The sequence below is a fragment of the Metopolophium dirhodum genome, chromosome 9 (genome assembly GCF_019925205.1).
Source record: "Metopolophium dirhodum isolate CAU chromosome 9, ASM1992520v1, whole genome shotgun sequence".
NCBI lineage: Eukaryota > Metazoa > Arthropoda > Insecta > Hemiptera > Aphididae > Metopolophium > Metopolophium dirhodum.
In genome coordinates this window covers 11982540-12004656 of record NC_083568.1, presented here as the reverse complement: position 1 = coordinate 12004656, position 22117 = coordinate 11982540, and positions in this window count along the sequence as shown.

Here is a 22117-nt window from a genome sequence, read left to right as displayed (position 1 = left end):
GTAATAATTTGAATAAATTGAAAATAGTTTATAATTTTAAAATGGTTTTAGATTTGGTGTGTTGAACCTAATTAGTGTTATATAATTATATACATAATAAAATAATAATAATATTAAGACAGGACTTTGAAATTAGTACACAGAAAAGTCAATGCAAAAGTTACCTAGATACTATTGAAACAATGAGATATGAGTGGAAAAAGTATAACTACCTACTATTTATTTTAAATTTTTCAATAATTCTTATTACGTACCAACTACTATTGTTGTGTTTCATGGGTAACATAATATTATTATGAAATTCGTTTATGTTTAATATATAATAGTTTTAATAAAAATCATTACTATTAGCATATTATTATTTTTTATTTAGTATTGATCATAATAATAGATAACATAAGGCGATCTTTGTCGGCTAGATTGTATGCACAATATTTTGCGTTTATGGCATGATACTTGCGATATCCCTTTGTTTCTGACGATAACAATCCGAGTGTATAATAATTATGCAATAACCTGTATATTATTTTAACCATGTATACAGTATATATTATAGGTATTAACAAAAAAATAATCAGTACAATAAGTTGCGTAGTGGTCAAGTTTTAAGGGGCAAGCCGTTCTACGACGCAGTAAATAAACAGGTGTCTTGTAGATATACAATTCTGACTCTATTGTGATACATAATTTAACAAAACAATTTGTTGATCACATGAAATTGTTGATTGAATGATTAAAATATTAAATATACTATCAAAATATGAAAAATAGTCCCAGCAGTGTCGTCTATTTTAAGGACTCAATAAGTATGTGTATTATATATTTATATTCCTCGGGGTACTCACTCAGGTTCAGTAATAATTGGTTCAGATGCACTTGAACCATTTCTGAAAATCAGAAAATACTTGGTTGTATAACAATTCTCAAATAAATGTATATAAGTAGGGTATATAGGTACTAGGTACTATACTATACCTAGGTAGTTATACTATAATTTTAATTACTATAACAATGTATAATAATTTATAACAAAGAAAATATAATTTTTGAAAATGTCGGAAGTTCTGCGTACTTATTTTGTTCCCATTTGTATCCAGAAAAACTAAACAAAAATTACGTTTTTAGCAATGTTATTAAAAAAGGCTACATCATAATAATTTATATTTTTTTCTGGATCCAAATAGAAACAAAATAAGTAGCCGGAACTTTCGACACTTTCAAAAATTATTGTATTTTCTTTGTAATAAATAGATAATATATAAATATAAAATTGAATTGTAAATTATATAAATTAAAATGTAAAGAATATGATATTATTTATGGACATACCAAAAAATATTATGTATTTATTGTATTCAAGAGTTCTTAAGAAAAATATTTTTTTATGTTTGTTAGAGGTTATTATTTTTATTTGTGGTTACGATTGCCATCGTTTTACGATTAAGTACCTACCAATCAAATTATTGGAATGACCAAAAATTGTATTACATCGATAAAAGTTTTATTGCCAGTGCCAATTTGCCATGTGTATAGAATTAATTTAATCCATAATAAATATTGGGGGTTAATCATGGGGTTGACCGTTTTTTACGCACCTGTTTTTTGGTGCCCTACACATGTTTCTAGAAATTATCCCCCCCCCCAAAAAAAAGAAAATTTTTGAGAACGCCACTGTAGATCATTAAAATAGATATAAGTATACAACCGCATCAACCAACAGCCAAAATAGGCAGATATTCAGCAACACGATAACTATTAAGTAATAAAAAATAATATCAAAACATTCATAATATTTCTAGGTAAATAAAGAAATTTCTCACTTACTACTATATATATTTTCTAAATTTCTAATACCATCATTACCATCTGTCTACATCATCTAAGAATAAATTTAATTTGTCTCGGTATATTTGACAACTATAGTGATAGAAACGTAGCGATGACGCTAAATATAAGATAAAAATATTATAAACACAATATAATATATTGGATATTGTATATTATCAAAAATTTGAAAAACAAACCTTTTTCGATTTTCGAATCATTTATGATAGGTAGGTACAAATAATTATTGTAATAGAGCAATTCTAAGGAAATATCTAGCTATTATAACTCATAAGACGTAATTCTACACATTATTATAATATTAATATACAACAATAATTGAGAACCTATTTTAGTTAAGCTGACTCCAGATGTTCTGTGCGCTTCGAGGTTGTGAACTTGAAAATCGTTAGAATAGTCACCGATGATTTTAATGCAGCAATAATACCTAAATGAAAGATTAATATATCAGAGCATGCGAACTTACTTGACAGATGTTTGAATCATGTTCTCCTAATACCTATAGGACTTCTAACTGTATACATGGCTATTGGCTACGTACAATATAATATATTAACTAGATATTATGAATCAGAATTCCCGCAGATGCCACTTACACTAACAAAGTGCAGTATTAAGTATATAAGTTAGACTTAATAATGCAGTGGGCACTTGAGGTGTTTGAAACAAAAAATGAATCAACACATTCCGATAAGGTATATATTATGGCAGCAGTCTTTGTGATACGTGTAAACATCGCGATTGCCTCTTTTGAGCAGTGAGCAGTGAGACTAATATATCTATCGGGTCGGCTCTATCGGTTGCATCCAAAAACCACATATTTATAATAATTTCGACTCCAAAAAGGTCAATGGAAAAAAACCAAAAACTTTATCGGCAAATCATTTAGGAAAGTACAACACATTATAATATATAATAATATACAGATCAAATGTATTTTAACATCAAAAATGTTTACCAAGTTTACCAAAAGGTTTGGTAGAATAAACAATAAATTATGTTTTAAATTGTGATATCCTTTGTTCTTACCATCCAAAATGAAAGAATAACATGTTTACAAATAATATGAAATTATCAATGTAACAAGTAAAAAAATAATTTTAAATTCATATTACATTATTAACTTTGTTATATAATAAAATATTAGTTCTTAGAAAATTGCAATTTTGCTGAAAATAGGAATAGGTCGGTCGGTTGTTTGGTAGAAACAGTTATTGGTGGATAGAGGAAAAAAGATACACTTTTGGTGGCAACGTGTTTATCACCCATAATTTTAAAATTACATGATGTATATAATAATAATTTATACCTACCTAATTAATATGCTACAAGTGACAAAATATGTAATATCGTGTGGTGTAAAATGTCAAAAATTGCAAAGAAAACAATCAAAAACACAAAAATAGTGATATAATTTAAATTTAATTAATACACCTATATGTAGAAAAGAAAAGTTTTGATAATGATTATTTTTTATTATTAGATTACTATAACATTTAAAAACAGAAAGAATAAAAATGTGAACTCTACTTTCAATAATTATGGTCGAATTTATAATCGCACTGCAGGGTTTACCGTTTATAATATATTATGCATATTCGTGGTTAATAAACCAAGCTATAGCGGTATACTTTTATTTTTAATCGATCGAACACCTGAATCCCGATCGTTCTAGTATCGTGTTCCAATATTGTAATACAGTTATCTGAATCGAAACTGAATAATATTTTCCAAAGTGTAGCCGTGTAGCAGGTAACACGCGGTAGAAAGACAAACGACAAACGATTTGGCGATACGGTCGTGTGTATATATGTATGTATAATGTGTATATGCACTGATGCATTGATGCAGGTACACGTCGGTGCATCGATACGGATGCGTTTTGCTCCCTGTGAGGTCTCCGCGTTCACGTGACCTACGGTAAAAAAATAAAAAAGAGACACCGAAAACAATGCGCTGCGGTTATTATTATGTATAAATGATTGGTCCGCTTGCGTTTCCGCTATTATACCATATTAGATTATTAAGTTTTATGTAAAAAAAATTCAATTCTCGAAATAAAACCGCAACTGTTGCTAGATAATTATCGACTGCTTATTGCACATTATATATTTGGCCAAAGCGTGCGTACGTCGTCGCGGCGTAGGCAGGTACATATATATAGTATATAGTATATACCTATTATTTTTTACCTACAGTCACGCTGTTGTTTTTTTACATGTGTTTTAGATAAGTAGGAACCGTGCAGAACGTATAGGTTTTAGCGTGTGCCTCTAAATTAATGGGCGCAATCATTGGATATAAAATTACACATACGCGTTCCTGTGTTTATTTTTATTTAGTTTCTTAAACATAGTATGATTATATGAACACTGAGGAAAATCATGTGGTGGCCTAGGAGTTCAAAATTGCATTGTATAATACATATATTTGATAGGACAGGTAGATGATGAAATATTATAATTATTTTTACATTGTAAAAATATAACTTTATAGAGATAGATTAAAATCGGTAACGAAAAATGTTTAAATATGGTTTACAGTAAATGGTTACAATATATTATTAATATTTATTATATTATATTATTATGCTTGATTTGTGATGACTAAAATATTAATATTCCTCGGGAGATTCTAATGGCCATTGTAAAATGTAAATAACTAATATAATATATACATTATACACACAAGGTATTATAGTGGTACCTACACTTTATGGACCATGGACCGTATCTTCAAATACCGTCACATCAGGCGAAACAACAAAATAATTAAATACGGTGTTTTGTTTTTTTTTTTTCTGAAATTTAATTTACAATATTTTTATACGACGGATGTAACACCCGTCACGACGACGAGGGATCAAAATCAACCGTATTTCTTCAAATAAATCATCGATGTCATTGTTATTGTATTGGACGCCGCGCGCGTTAAAGAGCCAACAGAACAATATATGATATGCGTATATAATATGTATATATACGTATTATTATAAACGAATATTAAAATATTACTCTCAAAGATCCCTCGTCACAATAATAACTCGCGATTATACCGTGTACCTGGCGCGCGAAGAGGTATATACGTATAATATAATAATATAATATATATACATATATAATATGCATATATACAGCCTCGCGTGTATATTATATGTATATGCGCATTCTCACGCCGCCCGAAGCACACAACCCTCCAGTATAAATGTTATTTTATTACTCCATTCACGGGGATGAAAAAAAAAACGAAGAAAAATAAAAATGTATAAACGAATATTTTTCGAGCGGCGAACGCGTATTATATAGGTATGCATTACCTGCAGTAGGTATTATTTTATATATATAATATATAAGTATTATGTACATATTATATAGTTATTGTATTATGTCGACGTTAATAATAATACATATTATTATATTCACCTATAATAATATAATATGTATATAGCGTTTACTTTTACCCCCGAAACATATGTGAATATAATACGATCGCATGTCTTCCCTGTCCATCGAATATTTATTATGATTATATTATAATATTATTATTACTATTAGTTATTCATACACATTATTATATTATATAAATGTACATATACTATTTTTTATTTACTTACGTGATGTTTAATAGGTACGTATTTCAAGTACATTTTGGTAAAAGCTTTGATGCTCAGCTTGGATTCAAAAATATCTTCATTTAAAATTAAAAAAATTAAGCGTACCTCCTACGTGGCTACGCCGTACCGCGTATATACAACTCCCTATAGTCTACTAGTCTACAAATGTATAATATTATATTGTGTGATATTATAGAAATGCTATATTTGTTACAATAAAAAATAAAGATAAATATTTGAACTGATAGTAGGTGGGTACCTACTTAATAATATTTATACTGTACGCATTTTCATGAAATATTATGAAAATAAAATGCAGTGTATAAAAATGATAAAATCTTAAAAACTTAAAGAAGCACTTGCGCTGGAGATGTCTTTTGGGTAGGTATTACTCCTAATGCCAACTGATTAATATTGTACTTCTAACAATTATTATTACTTTCTTGATTTTTAAAAAAAGTTATTTTTCGCTAGATTTTCATTTAGCGAGATAGATTTCCGAAACTGGAGAACGGATTTTGTTGTTTGGTCTTGTTAGATTCACATTGTCTAGGAAAAGTGCAATGAAGATTTTCAGAACTTAATCTCCAATCGTTAATTCACTACAAATCTATAAAGCTGAAAAACATCAAAAAACGCCCAATAACATTTGTTTTAACTTTTTTTTTATGTTCTGTAGTGAATTAACTATTAAAGATAAAGTTCTGAAAATCTTCACTGCAGTTCTCCTAACCAATGTGAATCTAACAAAACCCCAAACAATAAAATCCGCTGTACGGTTTCGGAGATCTATCTCACTAAATGAAAATAAAATTGATTTTTTGTGGGGCTGTTCAAACAGACATTTTTCTGGATTCAAATTGTTATACCGCTTGGGTGTGATATCAGTTAATACATTTCTAAAAATTAAAAATCAAGAGATTTTACATGCAGATCCCTGACTTGGCAAGCGTTTTTTATTCAATTATTTCTTATTTTTTTTTTATCGCCTTCTCATATTCAACCGAACAATCGTATATTATGTAATCAATAGTTAAATATTAAATTCATTTATAAAATAAGACGTTTTAAATGTCTTATAATATACAGAAATTAATCAAAAAGTTAGATAACTTGAGTTTGTCTATGATAGGATCGACATAATGTAAAATACCTGACATAATATTTGACCATCATAATATGATCATTTGATATTGCATGATATTGTATAAGATAAATACAGTTCCAGACGTTGAAATATAGACTTAAACATGACCAGGATTATCGTCATTATGTTAACATGTTCGTCTTTTAAATCATGATTCGAACCTTCGCTATTTTTAATCGATTAATCATATTATTAAGACTTAGGATCGTATTACGTTTAAAACTCTATTAAGACGTTTTTCGCTAATGGACGTGAATCGTGCCGTTTAAGCTGCTTAATAATAAATTGTTATTTGTGCGATTGGTCTACACGCGTCTAGAACGTACAAAACAATATAATAATATATAAAACGATAGTTTTATATAGACGGTGAAAAATCCACGATATAAAAAAAAATTAAAAATAATAAAGGGTAATTTGTAATCTAATACCTTTTCGTCTAATGCGAACGCTAGCCGGCCACACATCATTACTAACCTATATCTTAAGTTTTTTTTTTCAAGGTTAATATTCTCGTATAAAGTTCTTCTTTATTAGACGGTAGCCAAGTATTATTTTACAAAAAAGACTTACCACCCATTGCACACATAGTCCGTGCCGTTGTCTGTCTGCGTTTCGAAGTCTGCAAAAAAAAAACAAAAAAAATGTACCTATACATACAATGTCGTACATATTATATAGGTACATAATATAATATGTTATTGTACATTAAATAATTTGGTATATAGGTCGTCTGTATTCAGTTAGAAAGTAATAAGTCTTACAATCTTAAATGATTTAACATAATAAAAATGTCGCGTCTTCGCTATACCCAATGTATAAAACCTATACACACAAGTTGTTTATTATTTGGGTATAATAATAATAAGTTTATAGGTATAAACATTGTTACTTATTGAAATAAAATCGAAAATATCTGTGGAAATTCTGTAGTGTTTATTGAATCTAAATAATTTTGACTTACTTTTTAGTAATCTGTACTTTATAATTTATATACACAATACTTACACAAAATTATCATAAAAATATAAAAATAATTTTAATAATACATAAACCTACTCTGAGAGTATACATCATAATACAATTCTAAACCAGCTAGTGATTACACAATATACACATTATTTTTAATAAATATAATAAGTAATAAATTAACGAGTAAAAGTAAAATATAAAATAGCTGTGTGCCTGTGTAAGAAAAGCTGAGTTTAACAATAGAGAAATACCTAATAAGTGTAATAACATGTATGAAACATTATCAGAAAATTAATGTATTGTTTAATTAAAAAAAATATACAATTTTTAATTTAATTTTTCACCAATAACTAACGTAATAATGTAGGTGGGTATAATAACTTTATAAACAGTAATATACTAAATATATAATAAAATATTATCACTGTTCATTAACATAATATATTGGTTTGATGGTTGAAACCAAAATATCATGATGAGAATTATTTACGGAAACAATTTTTTTTTTTCATTCGCCGTCGTCAGCAGGTAAGCATAATAACAATAACATGTGCGTATTATTATACTAATCGAGTACCCATACAATCGATATACCCATTATATTTGTCAATATAATTTGATGTTTGCACTCAGGGTGGAAAAAAATCCAATTCGAAATCGAATCGAACGCACAGCCGCCGCCGTTGTTTTGCGGTTAACGTAATTTTTTTTTCGCATCATAATACCTAAATAATATTTACGCGCGACGGAATACGCGTACCGTATTCTATATACAACTGTAATAATAATTGCAACATTTCGATCTTCCGGCAAAACGACGTCTAGACAAACATCATCGTGTATATATATAGGCGTATAATATGGCACAGCGAACGTGTAACGATATTATTATATACGGTACACACTTCTATCATAATATTATAGCCGCCGAGATCATCATTCGGGTGTGTAATAATAATAACAGCATAACGCGCGGTGACGATCGAGATAAACGACGAACGGCCGGGACAGCCTACATAGTGTAGGTTATAATTACACACATTTTCGATCTAATTTTCTCGACACCGCAACGGCGAACGCGTCGTAGGCGTCACCGGCGGAAGAAAAGGTAGGTACCCCCGATAATAATATTATATAGTCGTACGGTGGCGACGGCGATGATGATAATAATAGTAAAAAAATCCAAAGCTGCGATACGTATGAACAAACAGGATATGATGCGCTTCCACCCGTTTTCGTCACGCCTACCGCGGTTGCACACCCCCCGTATGCGTGTACCTAGGTTACCTTACCGATAAAATATATGATATAGGCTGAACTATATTACATTATATATATAGTGTGTTCCGATTTTTAACGATTTAATCACTTCATTATTGGTATCCCGGTTAATGGTGTTCGGGTTTTTGTCCGGAAATAGGTACTGCTGCAGCATGAGCTTGCAGGACGCATTAGGTCGACATCCCTCGCGATGGCTTACAACAGTCATATACCTAATATGCTTTCAGGATTTGACGTTTAAAACAGAGCCGAATTCGTGGAGTTTGAAAAATTATGCATCAAAATATCGTATATACTATACTATTATATCTTAATAAATTGTTATAGATAGTTACCTATTTGTATCATATCGCAGTTGCGTAGCAAGGATTTTCTTGGAGGGAGGCTAATAATCTGATATAAAAGGTAAGCTTAACTAACATACCCATAAGCTTGGTATGCCTTGGGCGGCTGCAGGATACCTATATATTATTTTAGACTTTTGCAACAATCTTCGTATCGTACGAATTACAATTTCATCACATAGTTATAAAATACGTTCGCGTGGTTACATTTTCTTGAAATTTCATGGAGGATTTCAACACCGTCACTCCTCATGTGTCCCCTCCTTACTGGCAACGCTACTGTCAAATTCTATATTCGAAATAATAAATAAACCTACCCTTAAATAATTCACATAGTATAATGTACGAAAAATATACAGCAATCAACAAATCATGACGTGTACTTAGAATCGCATGTCTAACAGTTGTTATTTTATATTATATTTTATTGTTTATACTTTATAATATGCACCGGCCTACAATGATATTTTTGGCAAAGACGTTATTACGACGTTTGCAGGCTCCCAATTTGTTTTCGATTGGATTCGGCTTGTGCACACACCATTATTATGCGGCACCGTCCGCCGGGCCTTAGGCCTGTAATGTCGCCGGCAAGAGGATAATTTTCTTACCTGCAGCCGAGCACCATCATATTATTATAACCACTGTTTGTTTTACGTGAAGATGGAAAACCAATATAACCCAATTTTATAGGTAATAATAATAATAACAATAATGATGATAATGTTGAGATCTTGCAGATGAATTATTGTACTTAAATGGGTTTTTTTTTTGGTGCCTTACCCCCATAGGGCGGGGAATAATGCTGCCGGTCGATAAACGGATTCGATTAAGTTATTATATATATTATTATTATTATTTTCAATTTTTATTTTCATTTTTTTATTTTCGCTACGGGTTTTTGTTTTTGATAGTTTCGAGTGTTCACGTACACGGTACACACGCGCGGTTTTTAAATATTGATGTGACCGTTATACGTTATTATAATAACATACTATATAGGTACCTATGCGACGGACCATAATATTATAATGTAAACACCGCAGCATTTTCGCGGCGCGCGCACTTCAGTATAATATTATAATAATAATAATAATACGCGCGCATAACAAGAGGGTCGTTAAAAATAATAACCGAAGCGTTATCGAGATCCCTTTTTACCTCCCCATTTAAGTACCTTTTATATATATTTTTTACGATTCTTTTCCGAATCTCTAGTGGCCGTCACGCGTGGACACGGCTAATCGTCGGGCGCGGTGTACCAATTTTCACGTCGATCATCCGCGCGAACAATATAACTGTTTTCCGTATATCGGTGTGTAAACATACACTCATATTTTATCGGACCCTTTTGTCTTAAAATAAATTAATATTTAAAAGTAAAAAACCCCTATGATATTGTGTACGCGTATTATTATAATATAATATAACACACGCGGGTTACATTTTTTTTTTTACGGTTTTTTTGTTTCGTTTTGGGGTGTGCCGCGTGCGTGATGGTCAGAGGAAAAAGAAGCCACCCAACGTTATCCGTGTATGAGTACCATTAAGTATAAATAATGTGCAACTAACAGACTGTATTACGTTACCGAAAGCGAATTTACCTCGAATAAAATCCCCTCGGGGTCGTAACGCGTCGTGTATATTAACGGCTAGACGTCAAGACCGAATAGACAATAATGCTTAATCAGCCGTATAATTTTTGTCGGTTGTGCTGCAGGTAAATGTTAACGAAATGTAAACAAATATGATTTGTATTAATTTAACGGGATAAAAAAAATGTGTTTTTACTGTTTATTATAATATTATTATCAACAACGTTTTATGTATACATTACTCACTGTTGAAATACGATGTATCGATTTATTTTAAGACTATAGTTTTCTTTTTCTGTAGACCGTAACAAATATAATAGGTACTTTAAAAAACCTATAGCCCATATTAATTACGTAATTTAAATGTTTAAAAGTGCATAATATTATATATATTTTATTGCTCAGCCAAAAATGTGTCCACTTGAACACAAGTGGACACAGGGTCTTAGGAGCAATTATTGCATATTATATTTTATTTATATTTATTAATATTACGGCTTACGGCCAATTACTCAGCCAAAGGAATGATAACATTTTTTCATAATATGAAGATAACAATACTATTTACAATATTGCAATATTGAACAGTAATATGTTTTCATATCATAAAATAGCAACAAAAAAAAAGGTTTAAATAATGGGCAGATGAATGTTTGATGTTTTGAGTAAACAGAAAAATATGGGGCCTCAAAGACGAGTCATAATATTTAATACGGATAATGGAGAATTTATTTATTTTTACTTATTCTTCAAGAAGAAATGGAAAGAATTGGATAGATAGTTAGAGGAAGATTATATAATATTATAGGTACTAACTAGTAGGTACCTTTATTATTATTAAATAAATATTAATAGTATAGGTACCTAGGTCTGATTCATGTTGTTGTAAGTATAAATAAATCCAAAACTATACTAACAGATAAGTTGTAGGTATGCATTATAGAAATTGTGAGCCACATTAAAAAAAAATAAAATAAAAACTGTATATCAGATTATAATGTTTATAATGCTATTAAATTTTTACTATGGCATTCAAATACATCATTCCAACACAATATTTTATTATGTTTAATAGTTGATAATAGTTCAATTAAAAAAGGTACCTATACCTAAATTAATGTAAGACCGAATTTGAGGATAATATGAAATAATTTAGGTAACATCATGGTTTATAAAATTAAGGGGGAAAGAGTATAATATTATGTTAACTACACGTACAAATAAATTAAAATGTCAAAATCAACCATATACCTAATTCTTAACAAATAAATAATGGAACATTCACTGTTTAATGTTTGCATAGTAAGTATTCTAATTTTAATGTTATGTCAACACTATATAAGATCATGTGTTTACAAAAATAATTTTATTTATTTAGTCCGAGTAATTACTATACATAAATTCTACCTATATAATAATACTTAAATACATATTTCTGATAAAAAAAACAAGTCAAACATTTTTAATAATTTTATGTAAGTACTTGTTAAGTATTTGCTTAGGTAAGTTTTTAAGTAAAAAAAAAAAACCTATTTAATATATACTATTACCTAAAACAGGTATAAATCCTGCAAAAGATACCAATGAAATACGAAGGCTATATTATATACCTATATTTAAAAAGAGATATAAGGTGCTCATATATTTTTTGGTTAAAAATTAAGAGCCACGTGGCATACAATAATATACAACTTCTGATGATTTCGTGCACTCCTTGGAGATATGAGCAAGTCCGAGTTTATATGAAAAAGTACAAACTGTAATGTTTTTCCTACAATATAAACCAGAGTCCTCCTTAGGGGGAGGGGGGGGAAGGCGAGTAGCGTCCTGGGCCTCGCGCTTTTTGCTTAAATTTCGGGGCCTCACGTTTGTAAAATTGGTTTTTGCCCTGGGCCTCGCAAATCCTAAGGACGGCCCTGATATAAACAATATAAAATGTACATTTTAGGTATACTGGGTAGGTACTTACACGTATTCCCTCTGTGGCTGTGTATAAACACGTAACGGCGATGATCTCAACAGAATTCTTTGAAACCCACTAACCACGCAATGTCTATTAAATGAAAAGTATAATACTCTACAGTCTACACCACGACGTCGTCCTTCTGTGGCTCAGGAACAACCTTATATTATTCGTACATTATCATTTCGATGTATTATACAATATATCACATTGCCGGGGTGGTAATTAAAGAAAATTAAAAAATAAATCAATTAACGGGTCGTGGACCGGTGAAAATGATGATATTATCTCCTGCAAAGGGTATACCTACCTACGTGCGGATGATTGTTATTTAATTGCCGAGCTATTATAAATACCTTTTATTTATTAATTACTCAGATTATTTATTTATTTATATATATAGTGATATGTTGTATACGAGTACGATCGAAAAAAAAAATCCCGATAATATATTATTATATATAATATAATAACTCGCTAATATTTTAACTCATTAAAACGTCGTAAATTTAGGCGGCGCGCGATCTGTACCCACGGCAGCATAATAATAATATTATGATGTACATAATATACGTATTATACCTTACGCAAAATACCGAAATGTAATAATTTACGCGGCGGCGCGTTAGATCGAAAACGCGGTTGCAAACGATCGATGTGATAGTGCATAGTGCACATTATAAATGCAATCGTCGAGGGGCTATGACGGGGGGGAGGTGTTATTATAGGACCGCGGGAACGGCAATATAACAATAATAATCATACAAATTATATACACAAGAAAACCCGATACCTGGCCGGTCGGTCGGTCGGTCGTATATAATAATTTACCGATGATTTCTATTTTTCGACCCCGTGGGCGGCACTCGGTCGTCCGACGTGCGTTACGGTTACCGTGGTCGTAAATTCGCCCGAAACCACCATGATACACGCATGTGTGCCTATATAACATAATATAATATTATGTTATTACTATATAAACAATTTTATGAAGACGGGTAGACGCGCCACTACCTATATCTGTATAGTATAGATAATAAAATAAATTATATTATAATAAAGTCATCGTCGCCAAACGAATTTTTTTATAGGTACCTACCTACCGTTTTCAATACGACGCACAGACGTTAATCGTAAGATTAGGTTATAATATAAAAGCATGTACCAGTATACCCACACAGTAATTCGAAAACATTTATATTTTTTAAACACATTATCAGAATATATTTAAAACTTATCCAGATAAATATTGTTAGGTCTACCATGTTTAATGATATATTTTTAAAATATTAACCAATACAATATAAATACCAATAAAAACTCAATCAATTATCCTAAGGTCCAAAACTCTTAATCAAAGTAAAATTGACATTTTTGTCAATACTACATTTTAAATAATAAAATAATATAGAGGAAAAATATATTATATTATTTGTTGAGTGTTGACTATAGGTTAATTGACCTGGCGTGACTAAATTAAATTTTTTTGACCACCTTTGCAGTATACATAATAATATTATAATACATTATAGTACATAAATCTATGACCTATAATATTATATTTACCACCTCACTATACGGTTATATAAGGCCGTTAAAGTTTGACTAATTCTCTATCCACCCGAGTTCCGCGTATCGGAAAGACGTAAAAAAAGTAATATACAAATGCGAAGCATAATTAAATCGTGGTTAACAGCACGGCAATAATGGTATAATATTATTAACACCGGGCCATTTCCATTTCATCGCGGAAGATTTGACAGAACCTAACCTCGTGCACGTGTTATGAATATTATACGTATATATTATGTTTCGGATATTATGAATGATAATTCGTTTTTCTCAGAACGTTTCCCTATTTAAGACGTCGCGTGGTCTTTGTGGAAAACAAAATACATAATTTGAGAGTACACCTCCCCAATGTGTCAGGCGCGGCACCTATATGCCAAAAGAAGCTCGAGGTCGTTATATTATGATATTATACTATGGTATAATATAATATAAGACCAATATCATCGTAATGACGTTTTTAGAGGCATTTATCGTCAACGCATAAAAACGACGACGGACTATAATATAGTACGTTCTTGCAACCTATCCGACCTTTTGAATCTTCGGTGTATACTATTAAATAATTTATACCTATATATTATATACTGCAGATAGTATATCCATAACGCACAACGCGTAGGGTATTATAGGTGACCACTATATTATTATGCTAAGATACGACTGAAGTGCGTGTAATAATACAGGGTGTTCCACAAAGAACCAACTGATTTTGAATATTTATAAATTTGTATTGGTAAGAGATATTATAAAATCGAATATATATCAGAATACTCTCTCACAAAGTTTCTTGTGCCATACACCCACAAGCGCGGATTTTATTGAATTTTAAGGGCAGGGGCTAAAATGTTCTTACATAAAATAAGCCGCAATCAATAACAAAAAAAAAATTATTATTATTTAGTGAGGGGGGGGGGCGCTAATTCCCCTAAATCCCACTACCACACAACCAAAGACAAACGATATCAATACGGTATTCGAATTCCTGCCAAACTCACTATAGTACATCATTATCTGTCGTGACATTATTACAGGCTAGTCACCATGGTATGGAATTGGAACAAAGTTATAGTTAAATAAGGCAATTTTAAATCATCAGACACTACAAGAGCCATCTCTAGCCTCAAATTATGTTGCCATTTTTATGAACGTTCAAGACAAGATTCGGAAAATAATTTTCAAGCTTTTTTTCCGATTTGGAAATGTAAACGACCAAAGTCAGTTAATTATTTGTGGAACACCCTGTATAATGACGTCTATAATTCCGTACAGCGGACATGCCCATGTGCCATATCACACTATATCGGTTCATTCCTAGTTTTAATTAAAAACCCGTACCCGTAAATCATTGCATGCCAGGGCAAAATAAGACACTAAAATCGCAACAAAAAAAATCTCATCCATATAATATAATATAGGTATGGTTAACTCCAGGTACCTTACCCGAGAGGCACAGCTATTATACCTATTTATTATACTAAACATGTCTAGCACTAGCAGGGTCTGTGTGCGACGAGACGATTTATGGTTGTTCGGAACGTGTCTCATTGGTCGATCGTCAAAGATCTGCGCTACCGATTCGCGAAAAAAAAAGGAACTTGCAGCAGCAAACTATACAGGTTTTTTTTCTTCCGAAAAACCCTTTTTTGTTGCATTATACTTACGTGATTGCTCCGAAACATTCACGAAACCTCTCTAATCGTCGGTTATATAATATATCGATCCAACGATCAACGGAGAGTGGTCGACACAGACGATTAGGCGATAGGATACTATATTATTAATAGGCATGTGTGTTTTGCGAGTTTTCAGAAGTTTTCAATAAACGGCTTGAACATATCACTGTCGCAGCCATGTGCGATGTGCGCATGAGTCCGGTGATCGTGACAATTATACATATAGTGTCTACAACAAAGAGTGAAGGAGGTACTGAAGTAAAATAACAAATTATGAATATGAAAGATATGATAACATAATATTTTACAGTAGTGACATAGATAACCTAACTAGAATATTGGAAAAGTAGGCACATATTTAAATGCAAAATATACGTTGTCACTAAAATATTCAAAGAAATAAATTTTAAATAGTCAAATATAATATAAAATTTACCATTATTATATAAATATTCAAGTATTATCATTGATTAAATATATAATATTATAATACAGTCAGCTGCAGTATTGTGTTCAAAATTACAAATTACATAATTTTATATGGGTAGTATAATATTATGTAGGTACGATTACGCGAGCGATTATCTTTGTATATTATAATGTTGTAATTATATTAAATATTTTTATATTATTATTATACTACAAATCATTATTATTGTCGAAAACTGATTGAGCTCGGAGCCGCGACGTCACCTTTGTTGTACCTACATTAATATATAGGTACCTACCCCTATTTTAATATCGTTCGCAGTGCGCTTCAACTCGGCCGCGGGTCATCATCCCTATAGTCCAGACGAGACGAACCCACCGCGTGGAGACCGATCGCAGGGCTCGCTGCGAGCGGCGGCGGAGGGCAAATAGGGGCGCTCGACCGACCTGGTTCGTAAATCGAACAACGAGACCCGTCGCGGGGAGACAAATGGATTTTCGAAAAACCAAAACGAAACAAAACAAATCGATCGCGCCAATACGCACAATTATACAATACGATATGATATTATACAGAGCGTGTAATTGCCCGGCCGCCGTCAATTAATAATCAGACGATTACCATTTCTATACCAACACAACATATTATTATAATGATATACGAGTGCGCGGTGAGTACCCGCGCGTGCGCACAACCGTTGTTACACAATAATAATATTAAATTTTATATTATTATTATTATTATTATTATTGTAATAATGATCGTGAAAACAATATACGTATACAGGTTAGTATAAATTAGTGTGGGTGTGTGTATAATATCATTACGGGACGCGGTCTGCCGGGCGCACAACGGGGGCACACGCGCCCGACGCCGCGCAATGACGCGCGTATGTGTGTGTGTGCTAGAGTCGTCGATGCGTGATTGGCGGGTGCGCGCGTGCAGTGACGGGCACACGTGCGCCGCGCGGCGCTACCAACGCGCGCGTCCTGCCGAATTTCTACGACGCGGTCCTTAAATTTTTCGTTTTATTTTTTTTTCACCACATATAATATACTTACCGCTCACGCTTGTGTGTGTGTATATTATTTATATTTACGACGACCACGACGACGTGTGTACCTGTAGCGTTGCAGCGGCGGGACAGTTGGCTAGCGCGCGCATCCTTTGGACCGGAACAATTTGGAGCGAACTCGAGGGGGTAAAACAAAAAAACGCATAAACACATATATACGTGTGTGTGTGTGTGTGAGTGTGGAAAGAGAGAATTGTGAAAAAATTATTATATATAAGTATTAGTAGTAGTAGTAAGAGATGTATGTACCTTTACACATATAGTAATAGTCTTCCTGTCTTCATGTAGTAGTATTAGTGCGGGGTAGACACATATTATATATTATGTACGTATAATCTACTCGCGAGACGGCGGCGCGGTGTAAGAATAAGGGCACATGTGTGCTCCCAAAAGGGTTTAACGCGCCATATGACGCCCCCGTGCATATACGCATTTCATATTATATACATAGGTATAAGACGTGTTGTATACAATAATAATATGTACCTGCAGCGTACGCGCGTCTTTAGGGGATGGTGAGAGCGGTGACCGCGGCGGAGTAAATAATATAAATTGTTATTCGGCCGGTGGTTTGATGAAAAAGGACAATAATTATCAAAGACACCCCTTGCATGCGCCGCCGTTTGTTTTTTCTCTTCCATTCTCTTACCGCGTCTCCGTGTTATATATACGTTGTATTATTATACTATATTATATTATTATATATTATGTGTAAGACGTACCTATGTATGGGACTTACGGACCACGACGCGGATGATGTATTGAATGCGTCGCACTTTGCGATCTATTCATCGCGGGAGAAAAAAAGCGATCGGTCAGCCGTGTCCGTTATTTTTCTACCTATACCCATTCTTAATTTACGTCTAAACACCGGTGTTTGTTGTTTACCCGGAAGGTCAAAGTATAAAAAATAATGTTTTTCCCCTATATACCTACGTATCTTTTTTTTACTTTCCTTCGTATTTTTCCGGGGAATATCGATGGTTTGACTCGATAGTATACAGTGTGTCCCGATTTAAATGTACCACTAAATATCTCAGCCCGATAATCTTTGAATGAAATACGGTTTGCTGCAATAGCTAAGGTGTACTGAAGTACACATTCAAGGGCAAATTTCAAATTTTTAACTCTTGTAGTATGCGCATGCGCAATACAATTTTTTTTTTAAAATTGCAACACCTATTTTTTTCACCGGATATGGATAGATTATTTTATTCTAAGTAATTTTGATCCATTGACCCTAGTTCTAAACCTAAAATTGAATGAGTTACAGCTTTTGGAAATTTTAAAATAATTAAATTTTTTCGATGTTACCTAAAACATTACACGCTTGAATTTCATACAAAAGTAAATCATTTTTGAACTAAAATGAAATGCATTTAAATAATTTAATACCAAATAACCTAAAAAAAATGTATAGCTAATTTAAATTGTAATTAATTTAAAAATAAATTTACCAACTAAATTGAGAATGACGTTGTAATTTGCGTTATTATTGTGCGATGTTATCTTTGATAATAGTACTAAGAATAAAATTAGAAATAATGTACTATTATCAAAGTACTAATAATAAAACTGGAAATAATTCAATAACTTTTATCGCACAATAATAACGCAAATTACAACGTCATTCTCAATTTAGTTGGTAAATTTATTTTTAAATTAATTACAATTTAAATTAGCTATACATTTTTTTTTAGGTTATTTGGTATTAAATTATTTAAATGCATTTCATTTTAGTTCAAAAATGATTTACTTTTGTATGAAATTCAAGCGTGTAATGTTTTAGGTAAAATCGAAAAAATGTAATTATTTTAAAATTTCTAAAAGCTGTAACTCATTCAATTTTAGGTTTAGAACTATGGTCAATGGATCAAAATTACTTAGAATAAAATAGTCTATCCATATCCGGTGAAAATAATAGGTGTTGCAGTTAAAAAAAAAAATTTGTATTGCGCATGCGCATACTACAAGAGTTAAACATTTGAAATTTGCCCTTAAATGTGTACTTCAGTACCCCTTAGCTATTACAGCAAACCGTATTTCAATCTAAGATTATTGGGCTGAGATATTTAGTGGTACATTTAAAACGGGACACACTGTATATAACCTACCTACCTATATAGACTATTCTGTTAAAATTATTGTATTTATGTTTATGTCACAATAGGCATCTCATCCTCAAGAATCCACACCCCACTTAATGACTGATCTTAGTTAGATTACCCTGCAGAAACTGCAAAATAAGACTTGGATATAGGAAAATTGCTAAAATGTTTTCAATATTTTTAGAAATGGGCTCTATTTTAGAATATATAAAATATCCTATGTAGCAATAAATTCACTTGGTTCAATAAAAACGCGTACTTCGTTCGTCGTCTGTAGAAAAACTGACTGCATACCTAATAGTAATTTATAATTTATTTTATAATATGTATAACTATAGGTAGTAGGTAATTGATTTTGTCCTTACAAAGAAATGATTTTACACATTTTCGACTTTTGCTTATTCAAATGTATTTCCAATGTGACATTACCAAAACAAATTATCCTATATACAATTCTTATTCGTCTATTTGTTTTGTTATCGGAACCTGTCTATAACTGTACGAGTATACCTATTATAGTCGCTATACAATAGTAAAACTATTAATCGGTGTTTTAGTTGTTGACAAACACTGTAAAAATGTTTACTTGAAAAAAAAAATTACTAAAAAAAATCGTCTTCACACAAAATATGATTGTTAATACACAGAATATTGTACAGACTTTTATATTTCTTATGAAAATTCGGAAGAAAAAAATATACGCCAGCAGGAAGTAGGCGTATTTTATATTTATGGCTGTCACCACTGATTACTTTCAAAATTGCATAGTATTGTTAACATAAACTAGCATTATCAAATGGAAACAATTTTGATTAACGGTAAATATTATTAAACATTTATACATATTTTATTATTTAATAAAACCCCCATTGACGCAATAAACCGATTTACCTGGCCGCGGGTGGTTTTGTCGTCGAAATACAGATGACACAAAAGGGTAGGTTTTTGACGTTTTTATTGTAATTTACAATAACTGTTTGTTTAAATTGTATTTATTTTTTTTATTATTATTACTACCTACCGTCAAACTGGCGTATATGACATTATATTATATCCTTCGGTATAATTGTTTTTGAATTCGGTTTCGGAAATGAATAACAGAAACAGTGAGAGAAAAATCATTGCTTCTGATATTATACTACTATTGTATTTTGGAGAGGACGAAAAAGGCGTTAAATATCATATTGTCTAAAACACTCTTATGTTATTACGGTCTAAATGTTGGGGGTGTGATATGTAATAGCTTTGGCATTGCGGTAGGTCATATGACTAATGTATCCGGATGTCTAACCGAGATTATCACAATAATAATAATTACATTTTTTTTTATCGCCATCTATAAGAACTATTACAGGTAGCTAATGAACATAATTTCATCAGATTAGTTAGATACTTGGATACAATTTTTTTTTATATATTATATAAAATTAATCACAAGAAAGAAGGATAAAGACTTTTTGTAACATATATGAAACTTAAGCTACCTACAATAACAAATGTTTAACACAATTATTATGATGCCTTTGGATTTTATTATATTGTATTTTCATTATATCATATATATTTTAGTATGGTATTATAAAGTATAATTTGTATGGTATCGCGATTCTATGCGAGTTAATAAATTATTTTAATATTTACACCGTGGTTTAACGACTTACGATCATTAGTAAATCAATTAAATTTACTGAGATTCTGTAGTACTTATATTCATGGAGGTATATAGGTCTTAATGCATAAACTATTATCTACTGCAGGTACATAATATGTAAAGAATTAATAAATAAATTAGCTTTAATTTTCATCGAATAATTCGGTAATCAGAGCAGTTGGTTCACATTTTTTACTAAGAGTCACATATCGTCATGACGGAGAACGGTTCATTATCTATTTCATTGGTTCATCTCCATAATAATATGATTATATTAAAAATGTATACTCAGACACAGTTATCGGTTATATCGGATGACTAAAGAAAACCATAATAATATAAGACGTATAATTATATAATATATACTGTGCTTATTGACGCAATGGCGTCTATCTGTATCTAAGTAATAACACCTGTACAAAATAAATTCATATTATGTCTGACAAATTAAGATTACCGAGATACTCGTCGAGTCGCTATCGCGGGCATCGCATCGGTGTTTTTCGATTTCACACTGTGAAGTATTCCACCCTTATATAATATAGACACCAGCGTAGGTCGTGACGGATTTTGTTTTGATGTTAATCTCGTATCGATAACACGTTACTAATATAATATTGTGTTTGGAACTAATGATCGCCAGTAGTAATTCTTATTTCTCGATATATTTTTGTCATTGTTGACGTCTTCATCAGTAAAAAAAGAAACCGAATCACGGGCGCGCTTCTTCATTATATTATTGCGTCCCGGCAATCCGTACACAATATAATAATATGTGGGTCATGTAATAACAAACTACACTATAGAACGTGAAAATGCAAGTCACACATGCACACAAATAGGGGTTG